The sequence below is a fragment of the Petaurus breviceps genome, unplaced genomic scaffold (genome assembly GCF_028583685.1).
Source record: "Petaurus breviceps papuanus isolate PSGF00001 unplaced genomic scaffold, PetGlider_PUasm1.0 419, whole genome shotgun sequence".
NCBI lineage: Eukaryota > Metazoa > Chordata > Mammalia > Diprotodontia > Petauridae > Petaurus > Petaurus breviceps.
Window position 1 is genome coordinate 4,950,998 of NW_027186324.1, and position 26,710 is coordinate 4,977,707.

Sequence of the window (26,710 nt, forward strand, 5' to 3'; positions counted from 1 at the left end):
TTTACTCACAAGCTTGACTCCCTGGGATTCATGCTCTCCTCCCAACCATCTAGTCTAGCTTTGACTCCCAGCTTCCTGTGGGCTCTGCTCCGCCCTTCAGCAAACTCTTTCCGCCACAGTCTCCATGTGATTACATTCAATTTTCAAGGCAGGGAAGGTCTTCAAATTCCCTTATTAGGCTTATTAAGGGGCAGGGAAGATCTTCAAATTCCCATTACCACTGCAACATATATTTCTTATAAAGCAGAGAGGTATAATTTAGTTATAGCTAGAACCAGTAAGATCTTAGTCCTGTCACTTCTTTTTGTGTTTAGTAAGCCTCAAAATAGTGTGTGTGTGTGTGTGTGTTTATGTGTGTATGTGCTCATTCAAGTACGCTGAAAATAGCTAGGGTGGGGAAAGAGGAGAGTCTCGTGGGTACTGGCAAGCCTTGGCAGCTTGAGAGCAGCTATCAGCCACACAATCACCTAGCTGAGTTTCATCATGCCGCATTAGTTGATAACTATCAACACCTTGGGAAGGTCTGTGTTAGATCCATCTTCCATATCTCCTGCTGAAAAAAGAGCAAGAGTGTGTTCATTGTGCATCAACCCATCAAACATGCTATAATCATTTATGAAATAAAATTGGTGAGGACCCTTGGAGGCTTTGGAAGTCATGTGATAACAGAATTGAAGATCCAGAGCTCAAAGGGACCTTGGAGGTTGCAACTGGAATAATATACAAACTCCAAGCCTCCCTTCCTCCCAGGCAAGGTAAGCTAGCTTTTGAGAGTCTCCTTAACATTTAATTGACACTGGGGCAGCCAGGTAGCACAGCGAGTGAGAGCACCAGCCCCAGTGTCGGGATGACCTGGGGATCGAATCCTGGGCTCAGATACTTAGCACCATACCCAGAAATAACTGGACATGTAACCTTGAGCAAGTTACTTAACCCCAATTGCTTTTTAAAAAAAGATTTAATTGACACAGAGGATTAAGGCTCAGACCACAGAAGTAGCTTCTTGGTCACTTGGAACACAAAGCAGCCAGGACAGAAGGGGCCGAGCTCTAGACCAGCAGGGTGACCACACTGGCCCAGGAGAGCTCAGGCAATTGTGCCTGGCTGAATTGAGGCTATGTCAGAGAGTAACATCCCTTCCCTGCTTTGAGTATTTTCCCCTGCTATACAGTGATGTAAACATTTTGTTAAATGTTTGGCACCTGTCTCATTTTATTCAAATTTTGGACTTAAGCCACCAGTCAGGCCCAGCCCATGACAAGCTATCCAGTTCAACTCCCTCATTTTATAGGTGAGAACACCGAGGCCTATAAAGATGAAGTGACTTAGTCATGCAGGTAATAAGGGACCAAGTGGGAATTTGAACTCAGGTTCTGTGACTGACTCTAGTCTGCTTTCCATTGTACTATATAGTTAGCTAATACAGATGAAGATAAAAGTGGTCTTTAGCTCTATAGACTCTACTTCACCCCATTTGAGGTTTTCTTGACAAAGATAATAGAGTGATTTGCCATTTCCTTCTCCAGCTCATTTTACAGATGAAGAAACTCAGGGAAACAGGGTTAAGTGACTTGCCCAGGGTCCCACAGCTTACTGTAAGTATCTGAGGCCAGAGTTAAATTCAGGAACATGAGTCTTCCTGACTTCAGGCTTGACACTCTATCACCTCTATGCCCCTTAGTAAGTCATCCTTTTTTAAATGACTTCTTCCTCTTCCTGGGTGGGGTGATGTGTTACATCACCGTTCTCTTATGCACCTGTGGCCTACTTTGTTGCTTCTGCTAGTTAGGAACATGCCTGCTTAGTTATTCTTACAAGATCATAATTATAAGTGACACTGAGTTACCCTCCAGCTGTTGACATGGGGTGGGAGAGGTATGTAATAACTATTCCCACCCTCTTGGCTACAGCTTGAGTAATAGTGAACCCGTATTAGCTGGATAGAAGAGCTTCTTTTCTGAAGTTAGCAAAGCAGGACCCCTAGATTCAAAACTGATTTGTCTCTTTAAAAAGATTGGGTGGACACTGAGCCTGAGGTCTGGCATCAAGCTTAGACTACAGAGAATATGGTTTTTCCTCCAACCTAATGGGCAGCTCATGGGCTGCTATTTTGATTGGGAACACTAAAATGGAATCAGTAGAGGGGAATTAAGTATCCAAGCTTTTGCATGCCTCTGGTTCCTTTTCCTCTCTTTTCTTCTTCCTGTTGGGTAGAAAGGTAGAGGAGAATGCTTAAGAGAACAGAGAACAGAGCAGGGAGAAGGCACTGTAGCCCGAGCCTGGGAAGAGCTGGGACCACAAGGAAGAGAATCTTGGTGGCTGTAACTTCTCACTGTATCCTCCGCTCAGTCAGAGCTGGATCACAGTGAGAAGGCACAGTACCCTAGCCTCATCAGAGGTAGGACTAAGGGAGGAGAATCTTAATGTGGGTTTTTTTTTTTTACCTTTTGCTCAGGTAAACTTCACTCAGGTGTTCACTCCTTTAAAAACTTCTTTGAAAATGGGAGCTTTGAACCTTCCAGTAAAGGTGAGTGGGACCTTGGAAAAGATCCAGTGGGCCTAGCCCTCTTTCTGGTACTGGAGAGCTCAGTTTCCTATCTGAAGCATCTCTTTTTCAGATCTATGCATTTTCCCAATTTTATCTTAGGTGCCAAATACTTACCAGAATGAATTCAATTTCCTGGATCTATATTCCCAATAATTTTATACAGTTCTCTTTCTGTGACTCAAGAAAGGGTTAAGTGCTAGTCCTATTCCAAAGTGTAGCTTTGAAACCTGCTCCTCTTTGATCAGTGAAGTGACCCCTTTTCTCTTAGATAGATCTTAGGGGAAAAATTTCCCCTTTCTCCCTTTGTCCATTTGTCTTTCTACTTCTAGAACTTGGCTGGAGCCCAAAGGAATAGAAAGAGAAATGTTTTTTTTCTAACAACCTTTCTTTAGGGGACTTTCAATATTTCTAGCCCAGGTACAGTGTTTTTTACTGCCTGGCTGCTTTTTGAATCTTACAAGGTGGCAGACTCAGATTTTTTACACAGACATAGACCGATAGATACAAAGTACAGATAGCAATAACTTTTCTTGATCTTCCAGATTATATAAAGACCAGGTGCTCTTACAGTTTAGTAGTCCCATGGTATGGGAGTTGGGACTAAATGCCAGTAAGCCTAAGGAAATCCCCTCTATAGCCACATTCACCTCTTCAGTGGCATCCCACTGAATTGAGTTCATAAAGAACTCCCCTCGAAATTCCCAAGCAGAGTGTCCCCTGTCTAGAGGGAATTTGCCAGCCACAAAGGCCCAAGCGATCCAGTCAAGCTTTCCTAGGTGCTTAAAGGATCTCCCAGCTAAGAGAAGGGAAAAGATAGGCTTACCTTTGCATTAGAGGGGGTCCTAATAAGAGACTCCATTGAGACTTGAGCCCACCCAGGGATGCCAAAAACTATTGAGGTGGGGGCTTTGTCTACCCAAAAACAGTTGCAATTTCATGATATGTTGTGGTGGAACCATCTCAAAGAATTCAGAGTCAGACCACCTCTAATCCAAGTATAGGCATTTATTGAGATGAACACGTCTCATGAAGCCAGCTAAGCTCCAAGAGGAACCAGCAACTTTAGAGAAAGCAAGATGGATTTTTGTAGGATAAAGATGCAACTATACGACAGAAATTTACATAGAATAGAGGAATATCATTAATATTAAAAAGGCAGGAGAATTTTGTTAAGGGATTAGGTAATGGAGGAGGGGTCCTATCTATGGTTTGGTGGTTAAACATTCTGGTCATTCTGCCCTCCAACTGGCTAGCTATTGTGGTCCTGTCTTGGGCTAGATGGATGATGTGATTGTGATTGCATGCCTGTTCTCATGGGAAAGGGTCTGGGGAGCAGTGACCAGGTAGAGGCAGTAGCTAGGTTCCTATCATATGGACACACTTGCTGTTTCTGTGGGAACTAAGAGTTCAGGGACACACCTGTTGTTCTAGTGAGCAGTGAGGCATAAGTTAGGACATTGGGGGGCAAGGGGGCTAGGTAGATGCAGTAGGCTTGCTGTTCACTAGGGCCAGGCCTATATTGAAGTTAAAATATTGGGGCCAGGGGCAGCTTTATTAGGATTCCATCAACATCCTAACTATTTTGTGTGTACAGAGAGAAATGGCTTCAATTGTCTAAACACATGGCAAATATAGCTCTCAGACCTCAAGGAATGGTGGCAAAAATACCTGTGAACCAGGACTAAGTTATTAAGACAGCCTGCCTGCCCCTACTTATGACCTGACTAGTAGACCATTCATAATTTTAAGTGGACAATATCAGCCTCCACTGACGTCTTTTTCAGACGTTCATCATCATGTGGAGGGGACAATGGGATCTCCAAGGCCATGCCAATGAAGCATGTACTCTTGCATATTCTTTCTAACTAGAGGGGCTTTGTGTATAGGCTATGTAGCCAGCTTTATGTCTGTCATCTGAGGCCTGGAGCAATGGAAAGAGCACTGAATTTGGAATCCAAGGACGTGGGTTTGAATTTCTGCTCTTCTAATCGCCATATTGTAACTTTGGGCAAGCAGATTAACTTTAATTGGCATCAGTTTCCTTATCCATAAGGTCCCTCTAAAGACCCTTCCACTTTTAAATCATCCCATCAATAGGACAGCTGGATAACTAGCTAGCACAAGAGACTGATAGAGCACTTGTGAAGTACTAACATTTGAGGTACTGTACTAAATTCTGTGACTGTAAATAAAAACAAAATCGTCCCTATCCTCAAGGAGAGTATATTTGAATGGAGAAATACAAACCTAAAAAGGGAGCTAGAATGAAGGGATTGGAGAAAGGGAAGGGCTGGTGGTGGCAGGCAGCTGTTGCGGGGGTAGAGAAATCTGGACCACAGCAATTCTTGATGTCTTTCCACTAAGTCCAGAGGGGTTTATAATCTAGCTCAATGGATAAGGTGGCTAACCAAATGACAGTGAATCCAGGGATCCTTGAAATATTAATCTTACTCATTTGTTGTATTGCAGGGTCACATTGTTGTGGTTTCATGATGTGTTATGGTGGAACCATCTGAAAGAATTTAGAGTCAGACCACCTCTAATCCAAATATGGGCACTTATTCAGATAGATACCTCTCATGAAGTGGGCTGAGTTCCAAGAGGAACCAGCAACTTCAGAGATAGCAAAATAGATTTTTATAGGGTAAGGATGCAATTACATAATAGAAATTATGAATATTAAAAAGGCAGGAGGAGTTTGTTAAGGAATTAGGTAATAGGAGAGAGGTCCTAGCCACAGTGTAACTGTGAATGTGATTACTTACAGTGAATACAGAAAAATCCATTGGGTGGGTATGTATGTATGATAATGATATTATAATAAGCCTCTCTATGTCATAAATTAACCTAAAGGACAGTTTATGCTGTAGCACTGCGCAGGTGTCCTTAGGAAAAGTCCTTTCTATTGTTTTGGGGTCTATATCCTGTTTGGGCAACGTGGTGGTGCTGCTTTCTGATTGACTGAGACTAGATGGATGTGGTTGTGGTTGAGTGCATGGACACATCTGCTATTTCTGTGGGAAATAAGAGGAATGGGTCTGCTAGAGGCAGTGGCTGGGATCCCATCACATGGGCGTGCTTTCTGTTTCTGTGAGAAGTATGAGTTCATGGACACACCTGTTGTTCTAGTGAGCAGTGAGGCAAATATGAAGTTAGGATATTAAGGGGGGGGGGGGGGGAGAGTGACTAGGTAGGGACAGTGAACACACTGTTCAGTGGGGCCCATAAGGAAGTTAGAATACTGGGGCTGGGGGCAGCTTTAGTAGAATTCCATCAACATCATCCTACAAATGGAAAATTTGAGCTTCGGTTAGATGAAATTTGGTTACAATTCACTTATGGAATATCACTCTTTTGATTACTGCTGTGGAACTTCACAAAGGATCAAGCAGGAGTATTTGGTCATGTATGCAGTGAGGAAAACAGCTCTCTGATGGTTCTTTGCAATGGAAATTTATCTGCATGACTAAAAGGGTGGGATTGAAAGTTTTGTTTCAATTCAGTTCAAGATACCAAGTTAATTCATCAGCTTCCTCGATGTCCTTGACCAACCAGAAAAGTATTAACTTGCTCCCCATACAAATGTTCAAATAATGGAACAAAGCTACATTTCCCTTCGTGTTATTTAATAGTGATACCAGTTTTTAAAATGTTAAGTTGTATTGGTGCCTTTTGTTTCCACATCACAGACATGACTGGCTATTATTCCCTTCCTCTCAGAATCCTCCCCATAAAAAAGTTATATAAAACCAACTGACCTAGAAACCACATTTGACAGTGCATGTAACACTCTACATCCACAAGCTCCCCACAGTCATAGCAATATGAAAGGCAAACTGAAAAACATCCACATTAGTTGAGTTTTAGAGAGGTTAAATCACTTTGCCAAGATCAAATAGCTAATCCAATGGCAGATCCAGGATTAGGACTTTGTACCTTGACTTTAAATTCAGAATCTTTTGCATGGCACCATGTTGTAATTTATTACTGAGATTCAGATTTCAATTTCAAAACATCGAATCATAAGAATGACTTTTGCACTTGAACAATAAGATTTTTAGAAATTACATTTGACTTTTGGTTATTCATGAGTAGATTTTCCATTTTGAACGTGTGACAATATAAGGCCTATTCCATACTTCCTACCTACCCTCAAATTGCCAACTAGAAGGCTGACCCAGAAGAGGGTACAAGCTAGCACAGGATAAAAATGAATGACTGGGTAAGAGAGGGCATGTGATTACATTTATGAAAGTATTTCAAAACCACAAGTGATTTGGAATTATACGTTATTTTAGGTAAGACACACAGGCCATGGGGGAGGGGCATCCTCTTTTCCACCAAGGGAATCTGGTTCTGGGTTTATATGGATCAAGTTCATGTTCTGGAAGAGTAAGATTCTAACCTGAGGGGTTCAGGTTCTTCTTGTACTCCATTCCTAACGTGTCCATTCCAGAGTAGAATTCCACTAAACATCTCTTATATTTCCTTAGTTTTGGCTAATGTCTAGGCGTCAGAAAGGTAATCTAGAAAAGTGTTCAATGTACAAAGTAGATCAGGTATAGAACAACTATTTATGTCTTCCACCACGAAATAAATGCTTAAAACAAAATAAACTCATAAGCATACACTGACAAATGTTTAAAACATGAACACGCATTGATAAATAGTTAAAATATGATACAGTAGCCCATCACTATTATAATATCTGGGGAGGCAAATACTCCCCAAAAGACTTATGGGTTTGCTGAATAGACATTTCATTTTTACCTCTGATCTATGCTATCTGTGAAATTTAAAATTTGAATATCCTAGCAGGATATCCTCAGGCTTGTCTTGGAAGCTTAATTTTTTTCTTATGCAACATTTTCCATATAAGATCTGAGCATTTTTATTTTGGCTCCTAGCATCAGGCCAATGTCTTGCCCTCAGGGTTACTGGATTAGCCCAGAGAAGAAAGAAGTAGTTCTTGGCTCAACTCCCCATCAGTGTGCTTCCTCCCAAGATTATTAGTTGAGGATCAACTTAGTTAGCCAACTTTAAATAGTTGATACAAATCATTCCTCCTCCCCCTTGACAAAAAAAAAGTTTGTGATGTATTCTCCCACAAATATAGAGAGAGAGTTCATGGGAAAGTGGTTTCAACCTTAGAGGTCACATGTGGCAAAGCCATAACTCAAAGTTCCTGGTTGCTGGAAATCATTGTTTTCCATTTGTGGAGTACTCAAGAAGTTCCCCTTAATCAGGGTGAATCTATGTCCAGTCTGTGCTTGGCTCCTGATGCAGACAGTGTTGCCAGCCTCTGTTGTTTTAGGGAAGCACTGAATTTGAGAGATGGCCAGTCCAAAATCTTCTGGACCTTCCCAAGCTCACAAGGTCCTCCTCTAGCTAAGGAAAGAGATCTGACCAAGGCTGAAGCTAAGGCCACTCCTTTCCACCCCTCAAAAAACAACAATAACAAAAACCTTCTGTGGAGGTTCCACCTAACTCCTTGCTCTTATACAGGATGAAGGATGATAAAAATCCTTCAGCCAATTAGAACAGACTACTTGTCTGAGGTCATTTCATTTCCCCAGTGGCTTTTAAAGACTCTTCACACAGCCTAAAGCCTAAAATTGATACTATCTCACCACTTACTTAGAGTGCAGTGACTTGATTGAGTAAATTTCAATCAATTCCACTATTACAGTAGTATTCTTTTAGAAGTGGTCATCTTTTTTTTGGAGATCACCTCTGGCTGAGGAACAAACTCTCAGACCCAGGATTTCCTATGAGAGCTACCAAAGCTAGAAACATCCACTTCAGAATTGTGACTCAGTCACATGTTTTCAGGGAAAGAAACCTAAAAAGGAGAGGCAACCAGCGATTTGAGGTCCAGCCTCAGGTTCACCCAGGCAAGTATATGTTTTTGTTGCCATATGCTAGCAGCAACCATGGCTGCTTCTGAGAAGTGGAAGCGGGAAAAGAGGGAAAATCTCTCCCCCTACTCTTACTAGAAATCCATTTGTAGAATCCCAAGATTCTCAAGACAGGGGATAAGAGAAAAAGGGAGAGACTTGTTCTCAATTTTTAAAGACAACTGTAGCACAATATTCACAGCACCAATGGTGACTATGAATATGCTGGCATAGTTCTGAATGGCAAAATATAACAGACTATATATATATATATATAGAAGACAGAAGCAAAACATTTATTCAGATCCCAGAAAGCCAAATCTCAATACCAGAAAACCGAATTCATCATACCAACAAAGGAACGTATACACAATAACACTGCAGAAAGCAACACCATTCCAAAGCCTTCCCACAAATACTCACAAGCCTAGATGTCTCCTTGCCTACATCCTCTCTCCTTCCTCCATCTAATAGCTTTGACTCCCAGCACCCTCTGGCGTCTGCGCCACCTGTTTAGCAAATTCCTCCCACCACAGGCTCCTTTTGATTACATTTGGCCTATTAAGGGGCAAGGAAGATCTTCAAATTCCCATTACCATTACAAGAACTAAAGTGGCAGCTCTCTCTCCCTGACTCAGTCTTCAATCCTCTTTGGTAGAGTTTTCTCTTTCACAGATATCAAAGGACCAACCAGGAGTTGCTAGTCATGTATTTCCTTTGTCAAGAGGTTGTCACCTATGTCCAATACCATGAAGCCAGAACATGTGTTTCATAGGCTCACACCTCTTAACATTTATAAGTATCAACTTCTCTATTTATTTGTTATTTATTACTGTAGCTGCACTTTTGGCATCTGGCTTAGGGAGAGAACAAGTTGTATTCTTGTTCTGGAGTTTGTATATTACTTTGGTTGTCACCATTATATTATTTAGTTTTTGAGTTTTATAGAAAAGCACAATTAATTTAATTCTATTGGACTGCACAAAGGATGCTGAATTTAGTGTAAGAGGAGCTGGGTTCAAATGCCAGTTCTGCTTCTATACCACATGTGTGATCCAGGGCAAATCTTTTCACTTTTGTTTGCTCATCTGTTAAAGAAAGAGACTGGATTAAATAGCAGCAAAGATTCCTTCCCTGTGCCTCAAAATGGTCTTGAAGGTAAGATGGAATGGGGGAAGAGAGTGATGTCTATTCAGTTCCCTCTTCACCATAAAGAGATTAGATTTAATTTATTTAAGGCTTTTGCTGAAAAGAGAGCATGAACAGTAAACAGTATAAAAACAGGCCCTGAAGAGAAATCATCCATGTAGCATCAATGACCTTTTAAAGAGTGATGTTTCAAAAATTAAGATCTATTTGAATGATAATACTAATTAGTGTCAAATGAATACATTAGGGCAGAGGTTTTAACTTTTTGTTCTATCAGATTACTTGAATGGAGCAAAAGATCTTATGGACCACCTAAAAGATTCTCTTTTGCCACCAACTTTAACTCCTTTCCCCTTTCCCCTTTCCTCCACCTCTGCCTCCTCCCCTCCCTCATCCCCCACCCCCAAGAAAACCCCATACCCTGGAAACTGTTTTCCCAGAATGGGACCCTTTGAAACACTCATTTGGGGCTACCAGTTATACAACAGTCACCCATGCCCCAAAGTCTCTCCAAGACACTTCGGTTAAACTTCATTATTCTCTGGGAAGCAAACTCTTCAGACTTCCCCATGTAGAGGGAATTGAATCAATGGTACTCTGCACATGCTCACAATGAATGGCCAGTGCCATTACATGTGAAAGTACAATGCTAGTCACCAGTTAGTTGCTGTTGGCACTTGCAAGTCACAACATCGCCTTCCTGATGTCATGGTCCTCTTCCAGAACCAAGGACAGACACGGAGAGCTACAAAGGTGAATTCCTTACTTGATCACTCCATGACTTAGTTATATTCCTTGGGGATGCTGTGGATTAGTTGTAGTTTAAGCTAAAGTATAATCATCTAAATCCTTTTTATTTGATTGCTTCATTTCTGTAAGTTATCTATAGTTTTTAACATAAAGTAAATTAAAGAACAGCCTTTAAAAATTTTAGCATTGCCTTGTCTTTTAAAACCTGAAAACTAGGGCTCAGTTATTTGTTTTAATTAAGTCATTTTATATGGCTCTTGAAATTGCTGAGTCCTTACATTACTATGATGCACTCAGGCTAGAAAACACTTCCCAAAAGAATGACAGTACTAAATTTAAGCTCAGATCTTGCAGCCATCATTGTGGGAGCAACCTTGTGGAAAAGGGGTCTAATGTCCCTGACACCACCAATACCAATCACCATGGGGCTCTGAGAAGAATAAAACCCAGTTTGGTCCCCACAGTCACAGCTTAGGAAGTAGCCCTTGTGGGGATACAGCATCCTCTCCTTCAGCAGCCACAGTTACTATCAAGAAAAGAAAGTTCTATTATGCCCAAAGGGCTATAAAACTGCATACCCTTTGACCCAGCAATACCACTTCTATGTCTATATCCCAAAGAGATCATACAAGTGGGAAAAGGACTGACAAGTACAAAATATTTATAGCAGCTATTGTGGTGGCCAAGAATTGGAAATTGAGGGGATGCCCACCAATTGGGGAATGGCTGAACAAATTATGGTTTATGAATGTAATGAAATACTATTGTGCTATAAGAAATAATGAGCAGCTGAACTGTAGAAAAACCTAGAAAGACACATATGAACTGATGCTGAGTGATGTGAGCAAAACCAGGAGAACACTGTATGCAGTTAACAGCAACATTGTTCGAGCACTGACTTTGATAGGCTTAGCTCTTCTCAGCAATGTAAGGATCTAAGACAACTCCAAAGGGACCATGTTAGAAAATGCTATGCACATCCAGAAAAAGAACTATGGGGTCTGAATGCAGATCAAAGCATATCATTTGGTCTTTTTTGGTTTTCTTTCTTGTGGTTTCTCCCCTTGGTTCTAATTCTTCTTTACAACCTGACTAATGTAAAAATATGTTTAATATGAATGTATATATAGAGCCTATATCAAATTGTATGCTGTCTTGGGGGGGAGGGGCAGGAGGAGAAAATTTAGACCTCAAGATCTTGTAGGACTAAAGATAAATTAAAAGAAAAGAAAGTTCAAGGGGCGGCTAGGTGGCGCAGTGAATAGAGCACTGGCACTGGAGTCAGGAAGACTTGAGTTCAAATTCTGCCTCAGACACTTGACATATTTACTAGCTGTGTGACTTTGGGCAAGTCACTTAACCCCAATTGCCCTCCAAAAGCCAAAAAAAAAAAAGAAAAGAAAGTTCTAGACATCAAAGCTTTTAGTACTGTCAAAGTGGTTAAGCTCAGAAATGGATATGACATTAAAGAAGATGCATTAACAACAAGCCAATGAGCTGAGTGAATGTGAGTTTAGCACTTCCTAGGTGCAAAGAACTATGTGGTAAGCACTGGAAATACAAATACAAATGGAAATACAAAATTAAAAAGAAAGTTCCTGCACTCAAAGAGCTCATATGGAGGAAGAGAGTATATACATGGAAGCTAAAAAGGGGTGGTATCTACATAGGGAGATGGTAGAAAGAGTCAAGAATGTCAAGAGTGCAGCTTGGAAAGGAACTAAGTCATGGCTGGTCTGGATTTCCTCCATGAAAGAAGGTTCTGGGAGGAAGTCATCACTCAGAGGAAAAGGCCACAAGGGCTTCAGGTATTTTTGTGGTGAGAAGTCTGGGGGTAATGTGAATTTCTTGTGTAAAGATATTTTTATGTCATGGTAGAGAACTGATAGGAAATATTTGCTACCACTCAGTAAGGACCACTGTAGGGTCTTTATGACTTGCAAACTTCTGCATATGTTGTCTTCCTCATTAGAATGTTAGCTCTTGGGGCAGCTAGGTGGCGCAGTGAGTAAAGCGCAGTCCCAGAGTCAGGAGGACCCGAGTTTGGTTCCAGCCTCAGACACTTAACAACCACACACACAAAAAAACTAGCCCTATAACCTTGGGCAAGTTACTTAACCCCAATTGCCCTCCAAAAGGCAAAAAAAAAAAAAAAGAATGTGAGCTCTTTGAGAACTTGCTGTTCTACCTGTATCCCCAGTGCATGGCACAGTGCTAAGCACACAGTAAATTCTCTTTTTTTTTTTTTATTAATTTGTTTGTTTACTTTTAGTTTACAAGATTCAATTCCACAATTCTTGAGATTCACATTTTGTCCCCCTCCCTTCCCTCCCCTCCATGGCGGCATACAGTTAAGTATAGGATCTGTAAATACTTTCACATTATACATTAGTCAGGTTATAAAGATGGATTGTATCAGATGGAATGAAAAATGTTAGAGAGGACATAAAACCAAACAAGAAAAGGAAAAAGATCAGGTAGTTTGCTTCAGTCTGGATATAAACTCAGTTCTTTCTAGTTCTTTCTCTGGATGCATACATTTCTCTCCATCATGAGTCTTTTGGGATTGACTTATATCACTGCATTGCTGAGAAGAGTCCAGTCTATCATAGTTGGTCATCACACATATGTTGTGTCTGTAATTGTGTACAAATTTCTCCTGGTTCTGCTCTTCTCACTCAGTATCAGTTCGTATAAGCCTCTCCAGGTAAATATGAAGACCGTCTGCTCCTCATTTCTTATAGCACAATAGAATTCCATTGCATGCATATACCACAACTTGTTCAGCCATTCCACAATTGATGGGCATCCCCTTAATTTCCAATTCTTTGCCACCACAAAAAGAGCTGCTATAAACATTTTTGTACATATGGGTCTTCCTCCCACTTCTATGATCTCTTTAGGATATAACCCTAGGAGTGGTATTGCTGGGTCAAAGGATATGAAATTATAGCCCTTTGGGCATAATTCCAGATTGGTCTCCAGAAAGGCTGGATCAGTTCACAACTCCACCAGCAATGCATTAGTGTTCCAATTTGCCCACATCCTCTCCAGCATTTGTCATTTTCCTGTTTTGTCATCTTAGCCAATCTTAGATGTGGTACCTCAGAGTTGTTTGATTTGCATCTCTCTAATCAATAGTGATTTAGAGCATTTCTTCATGTGCTTATAGATATCTTTAATTTCTTTCTCTGAAAGTTGCCTTTCCATATCCTTTGCCCATTTATCACTTGGGGAATGACTTGTATTCTTATAAATTTGACTCATTCTCTATATATTTTAGAAATGAGTCCTTTGTCAGAGACATAGGTTGTAAAGATTCTTTCCCAATTTCCCACCTCTCTCTTAATCTTGGTTACATTGGCTTTGTTTGTACAGAAGCTTTTCAATTTCATGTAGTCAAAATTATCCATTTTACATTTTATAATGTTCTCTAATTCTTGTTTAGTCATAAAGTCTTTCCCTCTCCACAAATCTGACATGTAAACTATTATGTTCCAAGACGGCTTACAGTATCAACCTTTATACCTAGATCATGTACCCATTTAGACTTGATTTTGGTATATGGTGTTAGATAATGGTCTAAGCCCAGTTTCTGCCATACTATAGTCCAGTTTTCCCATCAGTTTTTGTCAAATAGTGAGTTCTTATCCCAAAAACTGGGGTCTTGGGGTTTATCAAACAATAGATTACTATAATCGTTGACTTCTGAATCTCATGTGCCTAATCTATTCCATTCATCCATTCCTTTATTCCTCAGCCAGTACCAAGTAGTTTTGATGACTGCTGCTTTATAATACAGATTGAAATCTGGTATAGCTAGTCCACCTTCCCTAGCATTTTTTTTCATTAATTCCCTTGATATTCTGGACCATTTATTCTTCCAAATGAATTTTGTTACTATTTTTTCTAGCTCTATAAAGTAGTTTTTTGGTAAATTGATTGGCATGGCACTAAATGTATAATTTAATTTAGGTAAAATTGTCATTTTTATTATATTAGCTTGACCCAGCCATGAGCAATTGATATTTTTCCAATTAGTTAGATCTGACTTTTTGTGTGTGTGAAAAGTGTTTTGTAGTTGTGGTCATATAGGTCCTGGGTTTGTTTTGGCAGGTAGATTCCCAAATATTTTATAATGTCTTTAGTAACTTTAAATGAGATTTTTCTTTCTATCTCTTGCTATTGAATTTCATTGGAAATATATAGGAATGCCAAGGATTTATGTAGGTTTACTTTATATGCTGCAACTTTGCCAAATTTGTTTATTGTCTCAAGTAGTTTTTTACTTGATTCTCTAGGATTCTCTAAGTATATCATCATATCATCTGCAAAGAGTGATAGCTTGGTCTCTTCTTTGCCTAATTTGATTCTTTTGATTTCTTTTTCTTCTCTAATTGCTACTGCTAACATTTCTAGTGCCAGATTAAATAAGAGGGATGATAGTGGACACCCTTGTTTCACCCCTGATCTTATGGGAAATGCTTCTAGCTTCTCCCCATTACATATAATACTTGCTGATGGCTTTAAATAGATGCTACCTATTATTTTAAGGAAGGCTCCATTTACTCCTATACTTTCTAGTGTTTTCAATAGGAATAGATGTTGTATTTTGTCAAAAGCCTTTTCTGCATCTATTGAGATGATCATGTGGTTTCTGCTAGTTTTATTGTTGATATGATCAATTATACTGATGGTTTTCCTAATATTAAACCATCCTTGCATTCCTGGAATAAATCCTACCTGATCAAAGTGTATTATTCTTGAGATAAGTTGCTGTAGTCTTTTTGCTAGTATTTTATTTAGAATTTTTGCATCTATATTCATGAGGGAGATTGGTCTATAATTTTCTTTCTCTGTTTTATCTCTTCCTGATTTAGGTATCAGTACCATATTTGTATCATAAAAAGAATTTGGTAAGACTCCTTCTTCACTAATTTTCCCAAATAGTTTGTAGGGTATTGGAATCAATTGTTCTTTAAATGTTTGGTAGAATTCAATAGTAAATCCATCTGGCCCTGGAGATTTTTTCCTAGGGAGTTGACTGATGGCTTGTTCAATTTCTTTTTCTGAGATGGGGTTATTTAAGCAATTTACTTCCTCTTCAGTTAATCTGGGCAACTTGTATTTTTGTAAATATTCATCCATTTCCCTAAGATTGTCAAATTTATGTGCATACAATTGGGAAAAATAATTCCTAATAATTGTTTTGATTTCCTCTTCATTGGAGGTAGATTCACCCTTTTCATTTTTGATACTCATAATTTGGTTTTCTTCTTTCTTTTTTTTTTATCATATTGACTAAGGGTCTATCAATTTTGTTGTTTTTTTTTCATAAAACCAGATCTTAGTTTTATTTATTAATTCAATAGTTTTCTTAATTTCAATTTTATTAATCTCTCCTTTGGTTTTCAATATTTCTAATTTAGTATTTAATTGGGTATTTTGAATTTGTTGATCTCCCTTTTCTCTAATTTAATCATGTATGCTCTCAGGGATATAAAACTTTCCCTAAGAACTGCCTTTAATGTATCCCACAAATTTTGGTATGTTGTCTCATTATTATCATTCTCTTGAATGGAATTACTGATTGTTTCTATAATTTCTTTTTTGACCCACTCATTCTTTAGGATTAAATTAATTTCCAATTAGTTTTTAGTCTGTCTTTCTATGGCCCTTTATTGCATATAATTTTTATTGCATCATGATCTGAGAAGGATGCATTTAATATTTCTGCTTTACTGCATAGAATTGTGAGGATTTTATGCCCCAGAACATGGTCAATTTTTGAGTATGTGCCATGAACCGCTGAGAAGAAAATATATTCCTTTTTATCTCCATTCAGTTTTCTCCGGAGATCTATTATACCTATCCTCTCTAAAATTCTGTTCACCTCCTTAACTTTTTTCTTGTTTATTATGAGGTTGGATTTATCAAGTTCAGAGAGGGGGAGATCAAGGTCTCCCACTAGTCTATTTCTACTAGTCTCCCGCTATCTATTTCTTCCTCTAATTCCTTTACTTTCTCCTCTAGGAATTTGGATGCTATACCACTTGGTGCACATATGTTAAGTAATGATATTGCTGATGGTGCCTTTTAATAGGATATAGTTTCCTTCCTTATCTCTTTTAATTAGGTCAATATTTGCTTTTGCTTTATTTGAGATAAGGATTGCTACCCCTGCTTTTTTTTACTTTAGCTGAGGCATGATATATTTTACTCCAGCCTTTTATCTTTGCCCTGTGTGTATCCCTCTGTTTCAGATGTGTTTCTTGTAAACAGTATATTGTAGGATTATGATTTCTAATCCATTCTGCTATCTGTCTCCTTTTTATGGGAGAGTTCATTCCATTCACATGTACAGTTATGATTGTTATCTGTTTCTTTCCCTCCATGCTATTCCCTCCCCTGTTAATGCCCATATTTTTCCCCCTTCTCCCTTCCCTCCCTTAATAGTTTTCCTTTTGACCACCGCCTCCTTCAGTATTCCCTTATCAACCGCCCTCCCTTTTCCCCTTTTCCTCTTTTCCTCCCCTTCCCCCTTTCTTCCTCCCTCCCTTCCCACCCCCCCCCCCTTTCAGAGCCCTTTCCCCCTCCTACTCCCTGTAGGATATTTTTATACTTAATGAAGTATGTTATTTCTTCTTTGCACCAAGAGTGACAGGAACAAATCTTATGCAAAGCTCCTCTCCCTCCCCTCTTTCCCTCTAATATGATACATTTTGCATCTCTTCTCCATAGAGTCCCATTCTTAACTGGTTATTATTCCCTCCTTGCACCAGAACCAATGAGGGAAAAGCTCATGTAATACTCATCTCCCTCCCTTCTTTTCCTTTGCTATATTTTTGCCCTTTGTGTGGCATAATTTACCCTTTTCCACTTCATTCATTCCTCTTCTTCCATTGCAGTCCCTTTGTAGTCCTTAATAAGATTTTTTTAATCATCATTTTGTGTAAATTTATACTTATAACCTCTACTTGTCTATAAACAGTTTGCTCTTATTAAATAACAGGGTGTGTGTGTGTGTGTTCCTTGTTTACCTTTCTATGTCATCTTGTAATTGGAGGTTGAATTTTCCATTGAGCTCTGGCTTTTTCATTAGGAAGGTCTGGAAATCTGTTATATCTTTGAATGACCATCTCTTTGCCTGGAAGAATATGCTCAGTCTTGCTGGGTAGGTGATCCTTAGTTGTAACCCGAGCTCTTTTGCCTTCTGGAAAATTGTATTCCACTGCCTCCAATCTTTCAGTGTAGAGGCTGCCAAATCCTGTGTGATCCTCACTGTGGTTTCTCGATATTTGAATTGTGTTTTTCTGGCCGCTTGAAGTATTTTGTCTTTTACCTGGTAGTTCTTGAGTTTGGCCACAACATTTTGAGGACTTTTCAGTTTGGGTTCTCTTTCAGCAGGTGTCCAGTGGATTCTCTCGATTTCTATTTTACCCTCAGGTTCTAGTATCTCAGGGCAGTTTTCCTTAATGAGCTCTTTTATGTTGTCCAGGCTCATTTTTTCATCATGATTTTCTGGTAGGCCTATGATTCTCAGATCATCTCTCCTGGATCTGTTTTTCAGGTCAGTTATTTTTCCATTGAGGTGTTTTACCTCTTTTTCTAATTTTTCATTCTTGTTTTATTTGACTAATTCTTGGTTCCTCATAGAGTTATTTGTTTCAATTTGGTTGATTCTAGTTGTTAGCGAATCATTTTCCTTGGTTAATTTTTGGAGCTCCTTTTCCATATCATACACTTTGTTTTTAGAGAGATCTTTTCTTTAATGTTTTTCTAATTCTGCTATTTTGGTTTTGTGAAAATTATTCATTTTGTCTTCTATCTCTCTCATTAGGTTTTCAAAGTTCCTTTTGAGCTCATCTAGGAGAGCCTTTTGTGCTTGGGACCCATTCCCTGTGGATGTTTCAGCTGTGGGTGTGGAGTCTACGTTGTCTCCCTCTGAGTTTGGTTCCTCCCTCTGAGGATAGTAGGACTCCAGAGTCTTTGTCTTTGTAGGCTGCTTTCTACCCATTTTGAGGCAGGGCCCTAGCCAAGCCCTTCCTCTAGGGATTCCAAGCCTTTACTGTAGAGGGTTTTGCCCTGGGGCAAGAGTTACTATGTTTTCAGGAGGGGTGGGTGGAATAGGAGAGGTTCATTCTGCCATCCTGGTCTTTGGAGGTCCTGAAAGGGGCTTTTATTTTAGATTTCTGGGCTATGACGTGGTAGCCCCAGGAGTGTTTGCTGTCCAGGACAGGGGCCCCGTGTATTTGCTTCTTACCTTGCTCTTTCCAGTCTCAGCCCTTTGGTGATAGGCCTGGCAGTGGCCCTTGTGGTTGGTGGGATTCATTGCCCCCCGAGTTGATCAGGCCTGCCTCTGCCTGCACAGTAATTCTTAATCCATTCTTTATTATTTATTTTGTTCGAAACATTGCCTCACAAAGGGATTATTTACATGATTTGCAGACTACATCCCACTAATATCCCACTTAGATACCTTATCTTCCGTTAGAAGCAAAGTTATGCCAGAGAAGCAGGGGCTTGGCAGGGTTTACCAAGGTGGGGAGGCTGTGAGTGTAATTTTGGCTGCAGTCGGTGTGGGTTGTCTGAAGATCAGCCTTACTGAAATAGAAAGCTTGGCCTCCTGTTTTCATTTTTTTGGTGGGTGGGGTGGTAGAGTTATCTCTTAGTATGGATCCGCATCTGTGTGAACTGACCATTGTAAGTAGCTGTAGCTAAATCTAATCATAGCTCACATTTCCAGATTGGTTCAAGTCACACAAAATATTTTCCTCCAACAATTCTCCGTGTGTTAGACAGAAATATTTTGCAAGAAGTATACAAATTCAGAGGGGCGCAACTCTCTTGTCCACAGCCATGACGGTAGTCGTGTTAGCTCCTAGACCCAAACTCAAATTAAAAAAAAAGAAAAAGAAAGTGCCCGGTGCTTTGCAGTGCGTCGGGCAGCTGCCTGGCATGGCACTGAATTAGCGGCACACAAGTTTGCAGGGCCTCGGCAGGTCCCCGGGGCGTACAGCGCCCCAGGCATGCCCGGATTCGTCCAGCTCCAGAAGCCCCTTAGGTCCCCACTTGTGCCCTTCGCCTGCTGTTCGCGCCAAGGCGCTTGCAGCTGGGGGCGCCCGCGGCAGAAGTCGCGGTCTGGCCACGGTCCAGGTGACAGCCCCACCTGCAGCGCTGGAGGGAGGGGACAGGTGGAAGGAGAATGGGTGCAGAAGCAGAGCAAGGAGAGGCGGGGAACGAGGTCACCTGACACCAGCCGTCCCTCCTCGGGCCCCGCCTCCGGCCCCGGCCCCTCTGGCTCCGCCCCGCCTCCGGCCCCGCCCCTCGGGCTCCGCCCCGCCTTCTTCGGGCCCTCGGCCCCGCCTCCGGCCCCGCCCCCTCCTCGGGCCCCTCCGCCCCGCCTCCGGCTCCGCCCCCCTCGGGCCCCGCCCCGCCCCGCCGCCATGTTGAGCCCTCCACTCTAGATGGAAGCGGCTGCGGCCGGAGCCGGCCATCACCCAGGGCGCCTCCGCCTTCTCGTCTCCTCTCCCACGCCCCCGTCCCGCGCGGGGCTGACTCGTCCGCGGAGCGGCCCTTGGCTGTCTCGGGCCGCGAGCAGGTGAGCCGGGCGGGTGCGAGCTGCTGCAGCGCGGGGGGTCCGCCGAGCGCCGGCCTCCGTGGAGCCGGCAGGGGTCCGGGGAGCCGGGGCCGCCGGGCCGGCGCGGCTCCCTGTTCTCCCGGGGAGGCCCGCGCCACGCACTGGTGCCCGGGGGTCACCTCTGACCCCGGCCCGCCGGACGCTTGCTTGTCTCCCTTCCCCCTCCCCCGGGGCTCGGACGGGCCGAAGAGCCTGGACCACCCCCTCCCCCACCCCCGTCCGGGCCGGGCCGGGCCGGGCCGGGAGCCCCTGGTGCGCTTGGGAGAGCCCGCGTCCCGCTCCCGGGGCGTCCTTGTGTGCTGGGGTTCGCTTTCTTCCACCTCCGTGACACGGGACGAGACTTTGAAGCGTTGGCCCGGGAAGTCTGGGGGATGGGGGAAGAGGCGGCCCGGGTCTCGTGACCCTGGTTCTTCGGCAGTCAGTCCGCCAGCTTCCTCGGCGTCACGTGACCGGCTGGCTCGTAGCGGGAAGGTCTTTAAACTTGGGGTGTTCGGTTTTAGGGGCGCCCCCCAGGGTCCGCCCCCTCCCTAACGGAAACCTCGGTCGGGGCAGAGCAAGCCTGTGTGCGGTCACGTCTGAAGCAGAGCTCGGGCCTTAGAGCCCAGAACTGCGTGGTCAGGAGTCCAGATGGTGCCGGCCCGCGCGTGTTATCGGTGCAGTGACGGTGTATTCTGATCCACGCCGTGAGACCCCCTGCCCGCCCCCCGTGGCGCGGCATTACGGGCTGTGGGGCGCTGGAGCTGCCCCTGACCCTCTCTGCACCCCCAGTGCCCAGCCCGGCGCCCTGCAAGCCTTCTCTAGAGCCTTGTGTTCGCCCACGCGGTGAGACCCCCTGCCCGCCCCCCGTGGCGCGGCATTACGGGCTGTGGGGCGCTGGAGCTGCTTTGTAGCCCTTTTTTCGGGCCTTGGCCTGCCCGGTGCTTCTTGGGGACCGCGGGCAGGTCCGGAGTGAGCACCCTTCCTGCTGATTCCCTCTCTGCATCAGGTGCACAAAGGCTGGTCAGTCCTTTGGCTTTAAGTCACGTCTCTGTCAGCCATCAGGAAGGGACGAAGTGTCTGTCTCCTGCCCCGACTCCGCTGGTGGGTAGGCTTGAGCGTGCAGTCTGTCTCCTTGAGGGGAGTGGGCCTCTGGAAGCGTCAGCTCCGTCAGATGCAGTGGGATGGGGGGCTGAGAAGTGATGTTTGAGAGCAATTTCAGATAGGATTAGCGGTTTTAGGAGGAAGGTCAGTGAACGGAAAGCCTAGCGAGGCCTTTCCGTAGGGGCAGAAATGCTAAGAAGAAAGTGATGGGTTTTTGAAGGGAGTGTTGGCTTTGCACCTGGTTCAGCCGCTACTGTGGGAGCGGCCCTCCAAGTTCTCATCTTTAAAAAGGAAGGAGTCAGAACAGAATGGCAGGCTAGTGTATCACGGGGTGTGCTGGAACTGGAGTCATGAGATGGGTGTTCAGATCCCTGCTTCTCCTTATTACCTTGTGACCTTATCACTTTGGGCCTCTTGGGCTTCATCTGCAAAAACACGGGAGTTAGACTTGATGGACCTCTAAGGTTCTTACAAGCTTTGAATTCGATTTTTTAAAAAGTTGATGGTTAAGTAGGAGCTACATGCTCCCTAATTTTGTACGGTTTTAGTCGAAAAAATATCTAATTTGCAGTCATAGGAAATCAGTTTTCTGTCAGTCTACCAATTAGTGCTAAGTTCTCAAAGTAATTGTCATCTAAAATATTTATACATTTTTTTTGTATAGCAACTCACTTTAGTAAACCATGTGGTGAGTTATTAAACAATGGACCCTTAGACACTGATATAAATATTAAGAGTATTTGGTCTTTATATAAGCATTAATGTTTACTAAGTATCTTACACACATTATTTTGTCTGTTTGAGGTCTAAGATGCCCTCTTAATCCTAGATGTGCGTCAAATATTTGTGCTGCAGACAAAGAAGAAAGTATTTTTATCAGGGTGATTAATCCAAAGGGAATGGAAGGGACTCCAGTCAGGGGTTGGGGTGGCAGAAGATACAAGGTAGTGAGTACAGTGGACAGCCGGTAAAATTGGGCATGACCGCAAGTGGTGTCAGATCTTGACTCTCCCACTTAATACCAGTTTGATGATAGGCAAGCCTCTTAATATCCCTGGGCTTACAAGGGCTCTTCTGGCTCTCATTTCTGTGAAAGAGCACTGTTTTCCAACGCATGATTATTGGTAGTTTGGTGCATCACGAAGATTTTACCAATGTACTTCTACATTACATATTTTCATTTGTTTGCCAATTTTTTCTTTTTTATAAGGAGGAGTGAGTGATACAGATTTAGAGATGACATAGTTTTTTAAGCATGGGGGGATAGAGACCCAGCACTCAATCCACTGTGCCACCTAGCTGCCAAGTATGGGAGTGACTTTATGAAAACCACTGTGACTTTGGCAGCTGAGTGAAAGATAAGACTAGAGTGCGGAAAGACTTCGGTCAGACTGAGCTACCAGCAGGCTATTAAAATGGTCTAGGTGTGAGGTGATGAGGGCCTATACCAGGGTGGAGGCAGTGTCCAAGCAGAAAAGGGGGGCTATTCCATAAATGTTGCAAATGTAAAATTGACAGGCCTTGGCTTCCTATTGGATGTGAGGGATGAGAGAAATTGGGGATGACATCTAGGTTTCGAGCTTAGGGGACTGGAAGGATGATGTTGTCCTTGACAGTATTAGGAAAATTTGAAACTGGAGGTTGGCAGGGAGAGAGTCCCGTTTTGGGCATGCAGAGTTTCAGAAGTCTACTGGAGATCCAGGTGAAAGGTAGTGAGAGATTTGAGACTGAGGATCAGTAGAGAGGTTAGGGCTCGAGAGGTAGATTTGAGAATTCATCCGCATAAAGATAATTAAATCCAATGGAACTGATAGTCACCAAGTAGGATAGAGGGAGAAGAGAAGAGGGACAAGGACAAAACCCTGAGGGACACATGTAGTTAGAAGGTGTGATCTGGAATAGGACTCAGATAAGTGTCAGTTAGATTTAGGCAGTATAGGTAGGAGTCCTGGCAGAGAAAGTGGTGCCCGGGGAGAGAATACCCCAAGGAAAAGAGAATGATTGAGAAAGAATGGGCTTCCTCAGGAAGTCTTGGGGCTGTCACTCTTGGAATTCATCACCCTGACTGACGTCAGAGAACCTCAAGTCTGAGTTGTTCAAAAGGGTGTTCTTATTTAGGTATGGCTCTAGGTATGTGTACTTTGGAGAGCTTGACTAATGCTGAGATTTTCTGAAATAAGTAACAGATAACTGGAACATCTGATTGAATATTGGGAGTGGGGATTGAGGGAGGCATTCATTGTGTGTCTAGAACTTAACAAATGTGAAGGCTAGAGTCAGAAAATGTGATTGTTCTGGCTTTGGTAATATCACTGATAATCTCTGCTCTACGTTAAGACTATATTTTTGATTATTAAAATATTATTTTACATTTTAAATACATGGAGTTGGTTGAAATGAAAGAATGAGTATGAATATACATTGGTACATATCAAAACCTCTCTATAAGAATAAAATCCTAAAACTTACATTTGACCAATGGGGGGGGGGCAGGAAAGAAAGGAATAAATATTAATTTATATAGCACCTACTATGTGCCCGTCTCTGTGCTAAGTGCTTTTATAAATATTTCATTTGATCCTCTAACCTGAGAGGTAGGTGCTAATACCCACAGTTGAAGAAGTTGAGATCAAGTGGCCAAGAGGTCAGATGACTTGCCTGGGGTTCAGTGTCTGAGTCCAAATTTGAATTGAGGTTTGCCCTATTCCAAGCCCAGCACCCTATCCTGCCGCCTCTGATAGGTCATAATCACCCTTGTTTCTTTGGTCTTCTTTTTCTGTCCCCCCAATTGGTGATTTTTGTCACTCAAATATGAAGAGTCCAACTCAAGGTTCTTAATTTTGTGTGTGTGTCACGAACCCCTTTGGCATTCTAGTGAAGCCTGTGGCCCCCTTCTCAGAAAAATGTCCAAATACGTAGGATAACAAAGGAAACCAATTCTGGTGAAATCCAGTTATGAAGATTAAAAAAAAAAGATTCATGAACCGTAGTTTAAAAATTCCTGAGCTAAATAGTATAAATGGCTTGTTGACCAGTTTCATAAAGGTTAGATATGAAGGTAGGACATATCTTACTTGTATATTCATAGACAGAATTTTAGGGCAAGTTTTTGCAGTTTTATCAGATTTTTAAAAACTGCCAAATTACATTTTAATTTTAAGTACTCTGAGCATCAGGTAGGTTGAAGCATTTTGTTAAAACTACAGGGATATTGAGACTCTTGTTCTCTTAAGTATGAATCTGCTAATCTGCTTTGGATATATTTCTTCTGCTGTTTCACCTCAGTTACAGCTATGATTGGGTATTCCATATCTAATCTCAGTTAGATTTCATGTTGTAAGTACAGAATGTTCTTTGAAATGAATACTTTATGACATTGAACAAATTGCTTGATGTCTCCGTGCCTCAGTTTTCTCATCTGTAAAATATTGTAAAGAAAAACTGAGATAATGAATGTTAAGTATTTTTTTAAGTGACAGCAATTATTAATAATAAATTTTCTGTTTAAAAAGCAGTAATCTTGGAACACAAAATCATAATGTTAATACATTTCAAATTAGGATAATCAGTGAATGTTTAAACACCTGTACTTTATTCTTCAATGAGTGTTTAAAGTAAGGTCTTCATGTCGTATGTATTTACCAAAATGATGGCCAGCAGATTAATAGTATTTCTGGGAAAATTTGGGGCAATTAAGAATAAATAAGTTGTTCTTCTGGGCAGTCCTTTATAATCAAATGAGGAAGGTGGAGTAAGCATTTTAGTTCTGGTGGAGTCATAGCAAGGCACCATTCTTTTCCAGTATGTTTGTACATTTTGGTTAAGCTCATTCATTAGGTAGAATTGTAGGGATAGGATACCATCATTGAATTTTTAACATAAATATTTGACTGCTCCTGTCCTGAATGTACCTACCTCCCCATAATCCTTTCCCAGTTCTTTGAACAGTCTCTTCAATTCTACCCATAGAAATAGCTTTTTTAAAGGCCAGCCCCATTGCCACCTATTTTTATAAAAACTTCTGATATCCCGCTGCTCATAGTAATCTTTGGGAGCTTGGGCAATTCCCTTAACTTCTCTAAGTTTGCTCATCTGTGGAATGAAGGAATGGGACTTCCAACTCTTAACAGTCATTTGTATACTTTCTTTAAATTTTCATATGGCATTTAGTCGGATCCTTTATCTATCACGTTTTAACTATTAAGCTCACTGAGGGTCAAGGACTTGTTATTTTCCACCTTTGCATCTCTGGAACCCAGCACGTACCTGGCAAATAATAAGTGCTTAACAAATGATGAGTTGAATTGAATTTTTTAAAAAAGGACTCTATGATCTGTTGTTACTATGGATGTTGTTTGTCCTTTGTGAAGAAGAACAGTGGCATCTGGAGGGTGATGTCTTGACTTGCAGGTGACTTGTGCAGAGCTGTGCACAGTCATCATCAGCCTCACTCTGTCCTCCAGAATCATCAGAGTCCTGTGTTAAGATGACTGACAGTGACTCAGGATGCAGTGGGGGACCGTGGCCTTTTTAAACTAAGGTCTTTCCCAGGTCTGTTTGTCTGAGGCAAAGCCCGCCCATTCAGTAATTAAAGACTAGGTAAGAATGGAGGCAAAAGATGGCCTAGTTTGCCTTCACGAAAGAATCATTCTGGGAAGGGAAGACCCTCAGAGTTTCACCATCCTTTGAAACAGCCTTTTAAAAAAGTAAATTAAGTTTGCTTTTGTGGGTGAAATTTAAAGACTTTGGTGTATTAAGTTTTTCTTGGACTGCTGATTTTCTGCTTTTAAGAGTTGGCAAATGTTTCTGAAATTGTGATTTGTCTCCTTTTTATGGGTGTAAGAGCAAGTTCACTAGCATTCTAAGAGAAAAATACTGCCTATTTGTTTGTTTTTGTTTATTTAAGACTTATGGCACAGCAAACATCGGAGTCTGGTAAGGGCAGAACAGTAGTCCACTTGAAAGGTCCACATCCATGGGGTGTGGCTCCTGGCATGTGGCTGGCCCGGTTCTGACTTCAGCTCATGCTTTCCCTCCCAGATGATTAATTGTTGGGGTGGTGGGACTGGTAGTGCCAGTTCCATTTTAATCACCTGTTTAAGTAAACAGGTAAAATGTGGAGTGAAAACAGAACAGGAAATGCAAAAGTCGCTTTGATTTAACAATACTCACCTCTTTTTGCTATTAGTCCCTGCTAATACTCTGCTCAAGCTGCTCTGTGTGCATATACAATTTGTGACTTTTTTGTTACTGCTCTGGTGTTTTTGTTTAGCTTTTTGTCATGTCCAACTCTTTGTGACCCCTTTTGGGATTTTCTTGGCAGAGATATTGGAGTGGTTTGCCATTTTCTTCTCCAGCTCCTTTTACAGATGAGGAAACTGAAGCAAATAGGGTTGAGTTACTTACACAGGATCACACAGTAAGTGTCCAAGGCCAGATTTGAACTCAAGTCTGCCTAACTGCAGGCCCAGCATTCTATCCCCTGGGCCACCAAGCTACCCAGATGTGTGATTTTTGTTACTGCTATGGTCTAGTCTGGAGTAAGCATAACAACTAACATCTATATAGCCCTTACTATGCACCAGAATGCTCACTGTGTATAAAATGTAGAGATAGGGTTGTATGTTTCCTGATAATGAATACGAT

The 26,710-nt window shown here is 41.8% G+C and overlaps 2 protein-coding genes across 4 annotated transcripts in view; both read left to right on the top strand.

The window, feature by feature from the left end:
- OFD1 (OFD1 centriole and centriolar satellite protein) overlaps positions 1 to 26,710 on the top strand; it is a 344,344-nt gene that overhangs the window by 224,691 nt on the left and 92,943 nt on the right. The window lies entirely within an intron of this gene.
- The window catches only part of RAB9A (RAB9A, member RAS oncogene family), a 271,297-nt gene that overhangs the window by 224,691 nt on the left and 19,896 nt on the right, over positions 1 to 26,710 (top strand). Inside the window, exon 2 of one of the 3 annotated variants that reach the window (XM_069100620.1) lies at positions 19,812 to 19,945. The gene's annotated coding sequence lies outside the window, so the exon portion shown is untranslated. Of the gene's footprint in view, positions 1 to 19,764; positions 19,946 to 26,710 lie in introns of those variants that run through there. The other 2 variants (XM_069100619.1, XM_069100618.1) reach the window with 2 other exon arrangements.